Here is a 13656-nt window from a genome sequence, read left to right as displayed (position 1 = left end):
CAACACGCAGGATCAGTCTCGGGGAGAGAGAGACCTCGCTCCGCCGCTTTCGCCCCGTTTCTATCTAGTACCTCCGCCGCACTCGTGCACGTTGGAAAACGCGCCGTTCTTCACGCGCTCGCGGTAAAAAGAAAGGAGAAAAAGAAGAAAAAACACACAAAAAAAGAGAAGAAAAACCGCGCGCGAGTTTCCGGTCGCGTCCGGTGTAGAGTTCCGGTGGAGACGCGAGCGGAAGTCTCGAACACATTTTGTACTTTGCGCGACGTTTGGTAGACGGGAAGCCTGTTGCGAGTCGCTTCCGTCGATCCGTCCAGTTCTTCCCTGACGTATTTCCGTCGGACGAGAGGGCCCCCATTCCTTTTCTTCGCTTCGATATCTCCTCTTCGAACCGACAAATCGATTGCCAAAGGCGTCGCGCGCCTTGTGGTGTTGATCGCCGTTGTTGTCGGCTGTTGTTGTTGTTGTTGTTGTTCATTACGGTCAACGGTGCCGGTTAAGAGACACGAAGCGAAAACGAGAGAAAGAGAGAAAAACAGAGAGAGGAGCATTGGGAGGACGTCGGAGAGCGAGAGGAGAAACTCGCGGACGTTCTCGTCCCGTCGTCCTCTTTCCAGCACGCATTCTTCTATTGGTCACTCGTCGAAGGGTCGTCACGGGGGAGGGGGAGAACGGTAGTGGGTGCCGTGTGCCGGCATGTAAGAATCGTGTGTTACGTCGCTATCTGTGTTACTAGCTCCAAGTGGCGATCTCGGTATTAAAGAATCGCATAGCACCACGGAAAAAAATAGAAAAAAACGAGAGAGAGAGAGAGAGAGAGAGAGAGAGAGAGAGAGGGGGGGGGGGTATGAAAGGTGAAGACCACTTAAGAATCGCACGCTGACGTTTAAGCCACGACACAGTACACTTTGGAGTGGCGACCCTTTTCCTTATGAGAACGTGAGTGTAAGATTAATGAGCAAGGGACACCGGTACAGCGGTTAGGTGGGAGAGGAGGGGAGAGGAGAAGGGGAGGGTAGAAACCACAGTTGGATTCAAGTGGAGTAGATCCAAGATAAGGGAGAGACCTTGAGTACGTGTTTCGCCGGTACGTGTTCGGTGAGCCCCCAGGGGCGATTCCTGAGAGGGAAAAAATAGAAACCGAGAAAAAGGCGAGAGAACCCTCGATTTCTCTCTGTCCCTTTTCTCTCCCTTCTCGCGCGCTAATTTCCGGGAATTCGTGAGTAACTGTTCCAATTGGCGAATGTTGAACGTACCGGGTCACTGTCCAAGCGTTTTAGAGTCGACGTCTACTTTGGGGATAACGCAGGATGACGGGGGAAAACAACGTGTCCTGTTTTTGGCACGTCGAGAAACTTTCCGAAGTCAGCGTTTCGAAGTAGCATTTTGCACGCGAAGTAAATAGTCGAAAGAGAATTAGGGTCGTGCGATTAGATCTGGCTTTCTGCTCACGTCATACCGTTGATCTGAGAGATTAGTCATTTCGTGGGTCGCTCGACGAAAGTTTTATTAAAATGTATCATGCGAGAACAGGTGTACCGTGTGTACCTGTGTGTAAAAGAGAGACCTTTTGAACCCACAACACAACAAAAGAATTATTTTATATTCACCCACGTTCATCGCATATAAAATTTTATTACGCGATTGTTTTTATTCCTCTTTAATTAAAAATTTAATATCTTTCTTCGGCGAGCATTTCTGTGGGTATTTTTAATAATTCGCAAATTTCCAGGACAGAAATGATATTTTTTAACAACTACAAACTTCAAACTTTGCACTTCGAAATGAGAAAAGTTCTGAGAATTTAGAATATTTAATGTCGCTCATAATCGAATTATCGATCCACGGGAAATGTTATTAAATTGTGACAGGATTGATCAAGTGAGCTACCGTCGTCAGTTTTTGTAATATTAAATATCGGAGTAATTAAACTTGAGATTATCTTCTCGCATAGGGAAAATCGAATGGAAATTACTCGGGTAGTAAAGCCCCGCGGTTCCCGCGGAACTTCCGGGAAACTCGGAATGAGTCTCCAGAGATTGATTTATTGCGTCGTATCTATTTATAGTGCTAGATTGCATCAATAAGCAACTTGTTTCAACCTATTTTTATATACATACACGTCCCACGATGATACGTCGATACGTAAATACGAGGAAAGAAACCATACCAGAATCGCATTCCTCTCTCGTCGTTACGTAAATAAGCAATTCTATCGTTTCCACGCGTTTCTCGAAAAAAAAAAAGGAGAGAGAGAGAGAGAGAGAGAGAGAGAGAGAGAGAGAGAGAGAGAGAGAGAGAGAGAAGGAAACACCAGCATCTGGAATTACTGGTGGCAGGGGCCTGTTGCTCCCTTGAAATTTTAAATGCCGCCGTGCATTAAGTTCGATCCGCGTGTACAAGTATTCGTCCCGATGCTTTAAGCCCACGCTTAAACTTTAAGCACGAGCGAGTAATGCAACCGGACGGGGTAATGGGTTAAACGCGGCCGAGTGCCCTCTCACACAGATATACGCGCGCGCGCGCGCGCGCGCGTGTGTATGTGTGTGAATGTGTGTGGTGTGTACGTACACACGTACATATGTATATCTATCTTTCTCAATGCAGCTACGGTCTTTTATCGGCCACTACCGAGACGCCTATCGATCGATAGCGCGCGAATATGCAATACGAAAAAAGCGACGCGCTTCTCCAGCCTGGAAGCTCCGGTAACGGCGTAAAATCATATGCGTCGTCGTGATGTCCGCGGGACACAGGGGTGAGAATAATATGTGCTCGCAAATTGCGCGCGAGAGTGCGCGAGCCGGAAGGGGACTGAGCTTACAGCGGCAGCAGTGACCTGCGAGCTTGCGAGCGGTACGTACGTTCGCGTACTGGTCAACCGTGCGTATGTTCCATGTGTCGTGAAAGAGCCCGGGCGATCCACGTTGGCGATCTTGCGATCGCAGTTTTCTGGACAGACGACGGCTACTCGTGAGTACTCAATCGGTCCAGCCGAGTCTCCTGGGGGTGGGGTTCCCTTCTTCGATCGTCCTCGTCCTCGTCGTTTGTGACGTGAAAGAGTTCGAATTTAGGAAGAAGGACGTCGAGACTGGAAAAACGGTCGTGTGCTTCTGAATGAACATTACTTCCTCTTCTGGGAACACCCTGCACGTTGTGAGACATCCGCAGATATTCGTGGAATCGCGACAGACACCGAACCGGTAAGCTTCTCTCTATGCAATTTATTAACGTCTTGTGACATCTAGTGAATCGAGAAAGAGAAAATCTCGATATCCTCTTATCCTCTTCGTGTATCACTCTATCTTGATATAATTTATTCAGCCAAAGAAGCGGTTGTCGAATTTCCAGTAAAAGTTCAAACGATACTGCGAGAGTAGACAAGAATAACGTTGTGTAGTAAAACACTTTTCTTCAAAATGGAAAAGTGAAGATATTAATTTTATTCGATACATAAATATTTTTTGGAACTGCAGCGAACTATTTTCTTTCATATTTGTCTTATATAATTTAAATCGAAATTAATAATAAAATAACGATAAGCAAAGTAAAGAAAATATTCTATTTATTCATTTCTTCTAAGTACTATGGATTGTCTCTATGTCGATGTTAAGTTTCGTCACTGTAGATTCGGAAAGACGTATATTTATTTATGACGGTAAAGGACATTCTTTTCCGTATATAAAGTCAAGAGTTGAACTTGAATACTTTCTTTCTAATTATGCAATAAAGTTGACTGTACAAAATAATGAATGATTCTTTTTAATACGAAAAAGTAGCATTATAAATTTACTTTATTAAATTTATTTATTATAAATAATATAGGAAATATAGGAAAATTAATGAAAAGAGAAATAAGTAATTAGGAAGAGTTTGTTAAGATTTTTTTAAAAAAGATCGTGAATACTGTATGAGCGATTTAAATTCTTAAAATATTGTTAACATTAATAAAGGTAACATTGATCTCTGAAGAATCATCAAGAGAGAAAGGAATTAAAAAGAGTATTTAGCGAAAAAAATTTGCAGGTGTGTGACATGATTTTTATGAGACGCTGTACATAAACGAAACATGCGTGCTTGCGTTGCGGTTTGCGTGCTCGAGTTAGATTTAATGTTTTAAAAGAGGATAAATTAGAGAATACATCAAATTATTGTAAGTATTCGCATCACGTAAAAGCCCAGTTTTTCTTCGCATCTTGTATTTTAGCCGTAACGAGACACCCTGTATATGCGTTCAATTAGAATTAAGAGCTTTGCACAACAGCTGCTCCAGCAAATTGAAACAACGGATTAAAACCTCACGTTATTAATCCGCAGTTGTTATTTTGTAATGATTAATGCGGATATAATGAAGTAACAATTCTATTTTGAAAAATTTTTGTAAATAATTTGGAAGGACTTATAATTAAAATGTATAAATGGAAGTGGAAATCGAAATAATTATTCATATGAAATAATACAACGTATCTATGTAGCACTCTGCAGAATGAAACAATAATAATAATATAATAATATAATATAACAAAACGATAATAATAATAATATAACTGTTCTATTATTTTTGTGCTTACAAAATTATTTTATTCTCCTCTCGAGAATTGCAAATAGATATTTTCTTGACGCAAGCATAGGATAAACACCGTTTAAATAAAATATGCAAACCAAAGTGCTAAAGAGAGAGAAAGAAAGAGATAGATACTACATGCATTAATCTTTTCTTCCCACAAATCTCGAAATAGCATGCTACAGCTGAAAAGAAAAGAAGTCGCTTGTATGATAAAAGTGTAATACAATCCTGATTAGGCGATTTTTTTTTTTTTTTTCAAATAAACAGTTTTACGTATATTTCCTCTTCTTCCGTTATTTGTTCGCGCATGTTGTTTTTAATATTTCGATTTTATCATTGTGAAATCACGCTCTAAAAAGAGAGCTCTTTTTTTTCTTTCGAACTCTCAAGAACAAATCTCAGCCGTGCCATAAGCAGCGAGCGAGAGTTATTTGCGGGAATAATTTGACAGCGGATAATAATCGGCGAGCCTCGGACTGTCCTTTCCATCAAAATTTCCATTCCGGGAACTCTTAATCCTTGCAAAATCCTTGTTTTTCCACGATCGCGCGCGTGTCGTCGGCTGACGTCTGAACGATTTAACGCTCATCTCGTCGCGCATTAACAACGTTTTCCATCGTTCGGCCTCACATCGCGTTCCTATCCAACCGCGGCGATGCCATGACGCCCGAAGTGTCGGCATAATTCATGGTCGATCTCGATCGCGGTAACCTCTCGTCCATCATCTTCTTCGGCTCGTTTTCATGTTCCTCGCTTGCGCACACTTGCGAGACGTCCTCGAGATAACGTCGTTGAAGGCGATCATTTTCCCGGGCTTTTTAGCACGTGAGAGAGAAAATCGAGGAAATCGCCGCCGCGTGAGTCGCGATATTAAAGCAGCGATGTCAAAACGTGCGTGATTTTTGTTTTTTTCCTGATTTATTTTATTCGTAAATTCGTGAATTTGAATGGTATGGAAAATAAATTTAGAAATTGACAGATATTAAATAAATAATGAACTTTGAAACTTTTGAAATGGATGATGCACTTTTGGAAAATCTGAAATTGATTTAATTTGTGTTGCGGATTTTAAGGATATATTAAATAGTATACAGTATTAGTCATCGACACGAAAAGTTATTGAAGTTTAAAAAGAAGAACATGTTTATATTGTTTGGATGAATAATAAATAAATAAATAAATTTGAAACAACTAAACGACTTAAAGTGGAAACAAAATGACATAATTTTTTCATATCTATGAAAAAAAAAGGATTAATGTAATTAATGCCACAACATGCAATCTTCTCTTTATAAAAGTTAATTTCTGATAGGTTTAAAGATACTCGATCGTGTTGCGCCTTTTGCGAATATCAAGCTTAATTAAATTGAACGAAAAGCTATTTGTAACTTGTAAATTTTTACTTTCAAGCGTATCAGAAAATGGCTCGAAGTTATCGATTGACTGAATAATCTCTAATAATTCGCGAATCGGCCTTTCGCAACATGTGCTTCGTGACATCGAGAATTGGCAACAAATTCATGGTGATATCAAATCCGGATAGTGGCTCGTATGTATAGACGCATCGTTGCAGAATATAGGAATAAATATGATGCAAACGACGAAATCTTCATGCAGATCGGATTCCACATTCGGGATACGAAATGTCTGTCCTTGTTCAATCAACGCGTTGCACTGGATCGAAAGTAATTTGAATAATTCTCTTTGTGCTGGCTTACCAGTAACTTCTTAAAAAGGTTTTCGATAGCCCTATAAATCGCCCCAACAGTCGTTACGGTAAGGTATCTGATCGGTTCGGAATCTCCTTTTGTGCCCAGTTAAACGATTTTTATTGCACGGGCTTTATCGAGACTTTCGACTTTAGAACAAGATGAACTGTTAGAAATTTTCTACACACAATTTCGTTTGTTTCGCTTGTTATGTCATCGATATAATTTGCTACTTTCTGTATTTTATATCAATACTTAAATATTAATTATATATATATATATATATATTAGTAAATATTAATAATATTAAATATTTTTTTTATTTTTAACTTATTTTTGTTACTTATCATCGTTTCTCCATTTATATGTTTTCGAATTTAAAATCAATTTTGCATTGGACGAAACTATATATCGAAAATATTTTTTAGTGTGCCATTTTTGCGTAGATGCACTTTTTATTAAAAATTTTTTAACTGTTTGCAAGTTATAAATGCGATCTCTTTTGTATTTATTACACCTTTATCGTTTTTTTCAGAACCAACATTCCTTTTTTATTTGCGAGTTATAAAACTTTGTTGATTGTTGATTGACGTGTATATAAAGTGAATACTATATTTTTTTCTTTTTGTGTTTAGAAAAAGGAATTTTGTAAATTTGACATTTACAAATTGAACACGTTTCGCTGAAGATTTCCGTCTTCGTGCTTTCGCTTACTCGATACCGATGCGATCGCGTGATAGAAAAATTGCACAATATTCGATGACCGCATCGCCATCGACTAATACAGAATGAAGGTAGAATCTGGCGCAGCCTTGGCTCGCCAATTCGACTTTTATCGTATCTAGATAGATCTTGGCTCATATTGAACTATGGTAGTTACCCTTGACATTCTGGCGTTAGTTGTCTGTAACTGGATCGCCATCGCTGGACATGATTGGGCGTATCGTAAGTCAACGATTTTGAATAATTCATCCTATCGAATGCGAGAGAAATAAGCGTTGCGAAGCGTCTGGTGCCAATCACATGATTTCGTAATTTCGCCAATAATGCTATTATATATCTATATTGAACATGTGATAAATAGGCAGAATAATAGGTAGTAATTGATACAATATTTTTTATTTGTTTATAATCCTATCATTGTTCATAATGTTCTATCATTTTGTGAATAAAGTGACAGCCATAAATACGTTAAGTTATAATAATATTATATAATTATATATTATATAATAATATTATGTAATTTATATAATAATATAATGATATTTCAATCTAAAAAATTAATAAAATACAAAAAATTGCGTATATTTCTAATATCTTTAAGCCTAAGTTGGAATGCAGTATTGTATACAAGAAATAATAGAAGAGGTATCGAAAAAATTTACATGAAATCTATAATTTGTAATATTTATTTAAAAGATGTAAATGTTGTAAAGTTGTGAAAAATAAGCTAGAGATTAAACGAGATTTGGTCTTAAAGATCTGTTAAAAAGGTGGGCTACTACTGCTTGTTATCAATTAATTCGCGACCATATTTTAACTCGATAGCAGTGTAAAACAATTTTTATCTTTGTTTTCCGAGAAGCGAGTCGTTTCAAAGGATCGATATCGGAGCATCTAGTACGACAGCAAGATTTAGTGCGGCCTTGAGCTATTGATCCCCCAACTCCATCTTTCCTTTTCGATTTACTTGAGCGTAACAGCGGTCGCGCGGTATTGAGATCGTTCGTCCACGCTTGAGAATTCGCTTAATCGCATTCGGTGCAATCAACGCATTGTGACACGTAACCATTGTATCGCGATCTAGTAATGACGATTGATTAATCATAACGATGCTCATTTCATTCGTAGTGTCCGTTCAAGCGAGATTATTCCCCTGGCTGGCATGGTGTGTACGCTTGAAGTGACATGCGTTTTCACGTATGTCATATTCATCGGTATCTTCATGCGTTAAACGAAGATCGGTTGTTCTCAAATCGATTAATTGCCTGCAATCCAGAACGATCTATGATTGTTAAAACTAGAATAATTTTTAATTTTATTTTATTTTATGATTCATAAATGTTTATGGAATAGAAAATATTAAGAACCTTGCGCAATAAATATATATTTATTTGTAAGATATTTTTATTTTAGCTGAAACGTTTAATAAATTATCTTGGAAATCAGAGAATTTTTTTCAGGTTTGAATAGACACCTATATAATTTTGGTCAAACGTTATTAGATGAAAAAAAAATGATATACAGAATTTGAATGATACTTTTATTATTACCAAAAGTGTTGTACAATTATTTTAATTATAATTAGTTTTGATAATATATAGATAAACAGTCATTGTTATAAATTTTCATTCAGCTCGCGTCTAACAAAAGAGGAAGACATTTGAATCATAGCATATTTCAAAGAGAATTACAAAACCGCCTTATTTATTCGAATCAAGAAATAAAGGAACAGAGGAGAAGGAAACCAAAGGAAAATTACACCTGTCGGAACAATAATTTGTCACATACAAACATACACACGAGATTATTGTTTATGATACAGCGTACATAGTTGAAATACATAATAAAAATCATTCTCTCGCGGAAGATTCATGGGGGGCGAATGATTAATGATCGCAAAGGATCGGACATCGCAAATAAAATATCTGCCAGAGTCTCTCCCCGGAGAGACGGTAAATCCTACTACGCGACCTCCCTAGGAATCCTCTTGACAGCGAGGTGTAAAACGAAATATATAAGACCTGATGATTAAAGGCGACGCGATGCTCGACGTTACTCGGCCGTAAACAATAAAACCTGAAAAATTCTTTCCCGCTAAGGCCCCGTGATGTGCAATGATCGCCGATTCTTTTCTCCCCGATCCTGAACCGAGTTTCTGATCCCACGAGATAGTTACAGTCGAAAAATCGAATGGAGAAAATTGCATTCGAGCGACAGTAACGTTTAATACAGTCTCTCTCTCTCTCTCTCTCTCTCTCTCTCTCTCTCTCTCTCTCTCTCGATTAAGCTGAAATAATTCGTTGAGGCGGAAGAGTTTGAGGAGATGAGCACGAGGAATGTCCCCGTCGACGAAGGAGAACGACGATGCAGTCGGATCAGACTACTTCCAGATGGTCCGTAATCGCGTTGTGTGACGACAATCGCGAGGATGAACGCGAGGGAAATTTCAAGCACTCTCGTCGCATTTCCATTTCGCGGCCGTTCGCGCTTACGACAGCCCGACTGATTTCGCCTTGTTTTCCTCGCGATTGTGCACGAGAGACGAGATGACGTGAGCGAGTACACGTATAGAAATATGTCGTACTTTCTTCCCCGGCACGATTTCCGTTCCAGATCGCCATCATCCTCCGAGGTATTTCCGAAGTCACGGCACGTAACGATGCTGGAATTAATACGCGAATTGAATGCTAAATATATGTGCCGCGGTGTATCCGTTATGCAATGTCGCTGGAATTACGCTAGACGTGTGATGACTTTAATTATGGCACTTGTCCGACTTTGATTGATGGCACGCGATCTTACTTCCAGTTAGGCACAGTGATGGAATGTTGGACTTTATTGGATAAACGAGTGACGTGAGTTTAGAGTTTAGAGAAAATTACAAATACCGTGCTAATCGAGACATGTTTTCCTTGCACTGAGAAATATTCTATATCATATTTGTTTCTATTTACAATGAAAAAATTATAGATTATTCCAAATCGAATTTAAAGGTAATATAAAAAATTTTGTGTTGGTTTAAAACCTAGATCAAAAATTATTTAAATATAAAGTAGAAATGTACTTTAATAGAAATGTAATTAAGAAATAATGACAAAAATGTCAATTTTTTTTACTTTAAATATTCAAGATTATGTAAAGTTTCATTGCGATACAGAGATTAATTGTTCTGTGAATAAAAATTATTTTTATTAACAGTGTAGTTAAATGAAATCGATGATAGTGCAAATAAAATTAAATTTTTATTTCGAATACTTAAAGTACTTATATAAAAAAATTGAGATTTTGTCATTATTTTTTAATTATATTTCCATTACAGCACATTTCTACTTATTTATTTAAATTTTTAATTTATTTTTCAAATCTTCGCTTTTTTATATTATTTTAATTAATACAATTTAGAAGAATTTGTTTTTCATAATTTTTTCATTGTAAAATGATAAAGATGTATATATTCTTAAAGATAATTAAAATTAGAAATTTAAAAAAGCGATTTGAAAGATTGAAAAACCATTATTTCTTTGAATGTTATAAATTATATTTTAATGTGAAGTAATTTTATTGTGATCTTATTATAAAATTTTTTCGAACAATTTAATGTATTTAATCATTATATCAATATATTTGAATAAATGCTTTTTTGTACTTTATTTTATACCTTTGTATTTTCTTAGTAAAAACAGTGTGTATCAAAAAAATCTCGTGCCCTTTTGTAAATATTATTATTATCGTTTTTTTTTTTAAATAACTAGAGAAAATTTATCGCATATAAACCAGTCCAGTAAACTCAGCTGATTTCGACTAAAATTTAAAAAAAAAAAAATAAATAACTGAAATATATTAAACTAAAGTCAAAGAGGAATTTTCACAATAAAATTATTTGTTATATTTCTTTTTATTTGAAATCATTGGGGTGAAATCTGCCATACTTTCTTTTTTTATGGAAAAAGGATTATGTTTCCGTAACATGGCTTAGATCCAATGTTCGTGTTTGCGCTTTGATCGATAATGGCTACGGTTTGTATATTTTTCTTCCTGGAATACGTGCGTGTATCTGGAAAGTCTTTTCATAATGTGACGAAATAATGCGCCCACGCTAAAATTAACCAAAGTGGAGTCACTCATACCACGGTATGGTGAAAATAAACGAAGTTATAAATGCGAACACGTCACCCGTTCGACAACTCAATAAAATAAAATTTTATCGCCAACGTCGATCTAATAATAAGTGCCAGCTTTTTATATCTACCATCTTTTCTTGACATTTGATGGTGACGAGTCATTTTTCGGCGTTGTGAAGTAGTATGGTTTTCTGCAGGAAGGAATTTAATTTCTGTTGAAGTAATAATCTTTGTCTGTGTGAACATATTCACATGTGTGTTTTTTTTTTTTACTCTCTTTCTCCCAAAATCCACTCCAATGGAATTCTTTTTTATACCTCGAACAGGCATGATATATTAAATTCATCTACAGATTCAATAATAGCCGATAGCTCCTTTTGATGAAAAGTTATAGAAAGTGTTACGTCAAATATAATCTGCTGTAAAAATAGTTAAAGAATATTTTTAAATATTGAAGATGATGTAACAAAGAATTAAAAATTGGATATAAATTTTGCATAAATTGGAATATATTAATATATGATGACTAAGAACTGAATATACAAGGTAAAAAAAGGATAATTAAAATAATTAATAAATTGAGAACTAATGGATTAAGAGTTGACACACACACACACACACACACACACACACACACACACACACACACACACACAAGGAAAAAAATAATATTACAATTATATAAGATATTTCTTATAATGCATTTTTATATAAAGATAAGTAATGGATTTAATTCTAAATAAAAGTTGTAATATATATGTGTGTGTGTGTGTGTGTGTGTGTGGGCAAGATTATTATTTTCTTATATTCTTTGTATGTGTTGGTTTCTGTTTATTTTTCTAGAATTTAATTTCTTTCTGCATTTCCTCGTTTCTGTATAAAAATTCTTGAATTTGCAATTAAATTTAAATTTATCTTTGTGAATATCTAGAATTTATTTAGAAAAATCTGAAAAAATTTTTTATTTGGAAGTTAACAATATAATACTTATAAAAATAAGTAATTTGTGATGCAGATTTACCAATAATTTTTTATCGTTCGTGATATGATGAATCTTCAAACTTTATTTATTGTATTGACATTAAATTGACGTAAATTAAAGAACAGATGCAACAGTTTAACTTGATTAATCTCTATTGATTTCTTAATTATTCGAAATGTTTTTGCAACGACGGGCTTTTTATGATGCTTCAAATAAATGCGCAAATTCTTTAATTTCATAATGACAGTGTTTGTTAAATAATAGCTGCGCGGTCTCCTCCGAAGATTACCATTGTTCAAAATAAAAAGGAGACAGAGAGAGAGAGAGAGAGAGAGAGAGAGAGAGAGAGAGAGAGAGAGAGAGAGAGAGAGAGAGAGAGAGAACGCTGACAAAGCTTTATTCGCTTTGTACATCTCGAAAGCCCTGTTGCGGATAGAACGTGCATTCAAGAGAACTGCAAGAGAACTTGCGCAATCCACAATGTGCGAGTATCTGCGATGCGTTTTGATTTTTCTTTTTATCCGTTCCAATTATTGAACTATCTGTGAGAATATTCGCGTAGTAAAAGGAGTACTTGTTGGAAGCGATTACAATACGAGACGAAATTGGGAGTGGTCGATGGGCTTTTGGCGTGTTACGCTCGTCGAAACTTTTATTTATCTTTAGATCAATAGATAAAATTTGAACAAGTAAAGTCGTAAAGTCACGAAGAATCAGCATTTTGCGGATATTTTGCGGGAAAAATGCTATGACGAGCGAAGGAGAAAAAAAAATGTAAGGAGAGATTAATCTATAATGATTTGATGATTAAGGGAAAGTTGAGGGTGGCCATAGGTATGCCCACGTCAAAGGACACGTTGAAAGAAATATGCGATGGGAAAACTCGAGCAGGTCTTCATCTGTAAGGCGGTGCTTACATCTAACAGTACGAGTACGTTATGAATTTCTAATAGTGTAATAAATTTGTGAAAGGACTTTACATTTCGATTTTTATGGCTTTAAACATTTTATTAGATGATATAAAAATTAGGTACACATTAAATTATATAAACTCTCTCTACATCTCTTTCTTTCCTCTGATTTCATTAATATATCCGAATGATAAAAATTTAGATTTAACAATTCTATTCGTTTGACTTGAATTTATTTAATTTGAACAACATAATTTTATATTAAATATTATTTTGTTGAATTAAGAGTTTTGTTGTTTCGTTAGAGTATATCATGTTGTTTAATAAAAAAAATTCTATCATTTAAAGAAAATAAAATTTATCTCTGAACTGAATACTTGTTTGGCTAGATTAAATATTGTTTCAATGAAAGAAAGAGCTTCTTTAATATTATTGAAGCATATAATAAGGAGCATTCCTTTTTAAATAATTTATTAAACAAATTTAATTTTATTTAAAATGAAACTATTTATTATTTGAAAAATCAATCAAATTTATTGAATAATTGGTTTGTTTGGACTACTTCAAAAAATAAATTTCTTTGAATCTAATAAAATTTATTAAACCCAAAGAAATCGAAATTCTCTTTGTATATAATTTCTTGTTG

General features: G+C 35.5%; 2 protein-coding genes across 10 annotated transcripts in view; both read left to right on the top strand.

Annotated features, from left to right (window-relative positions):
• The window catches only part of Nca (neurocalcin homolog), a 166709-nt gene that overhangs the window by 79744 nt on the left and 73309 nt on the right, over positions 1-13656 (top strand). The gene's annotated exons all lie outside the window — the stretch shown is intronic.
• Positions 1-13656, top strand: part of LOC105428118 (neuronal calcium sensor 2) — a 154249-nt gene that overhangs the window by 79064 nt on the left and 61529 nt on the right. Inside the window, exons 1-2 of one of the 9 annotated variants that reach the window (XM_089073435.1) lie at positions 1-123; positions 2605-3200. The exons of 3 other annotated variants lie outside the window; for them this stretch is intronic. The gene's annotated coding sequence lies outside the window, so the exon portion shown is untranslated. 5 more of the 9 variants (XM_089073432.1, XM_089073433.1, XM_089073431.1 and 2 more) reach the window with 5 other exon arrangements.

Source organism: Pogonomyrmex barbatus, unplaced genomic scaffold (genome assembly GCF_055798465.1).
Source record: "Pogonomyrmex barbatus isolate J1 unplaced genomic scaffold, ASM5579846v1 scaffold15, whole genome shotgun sequence".
NCBI lineage: Eukaryota > Metazoa > Arthropoda > Insecta > Hymenoptera > Formicidae > Pogonomyrmex > Pogonomyrmex barbatus.
The sequence above is the reverse complement of the archived record's forward strand: the minus strand, read 5'-3'. Positions and strand labels throughout refer to the sequence as shown.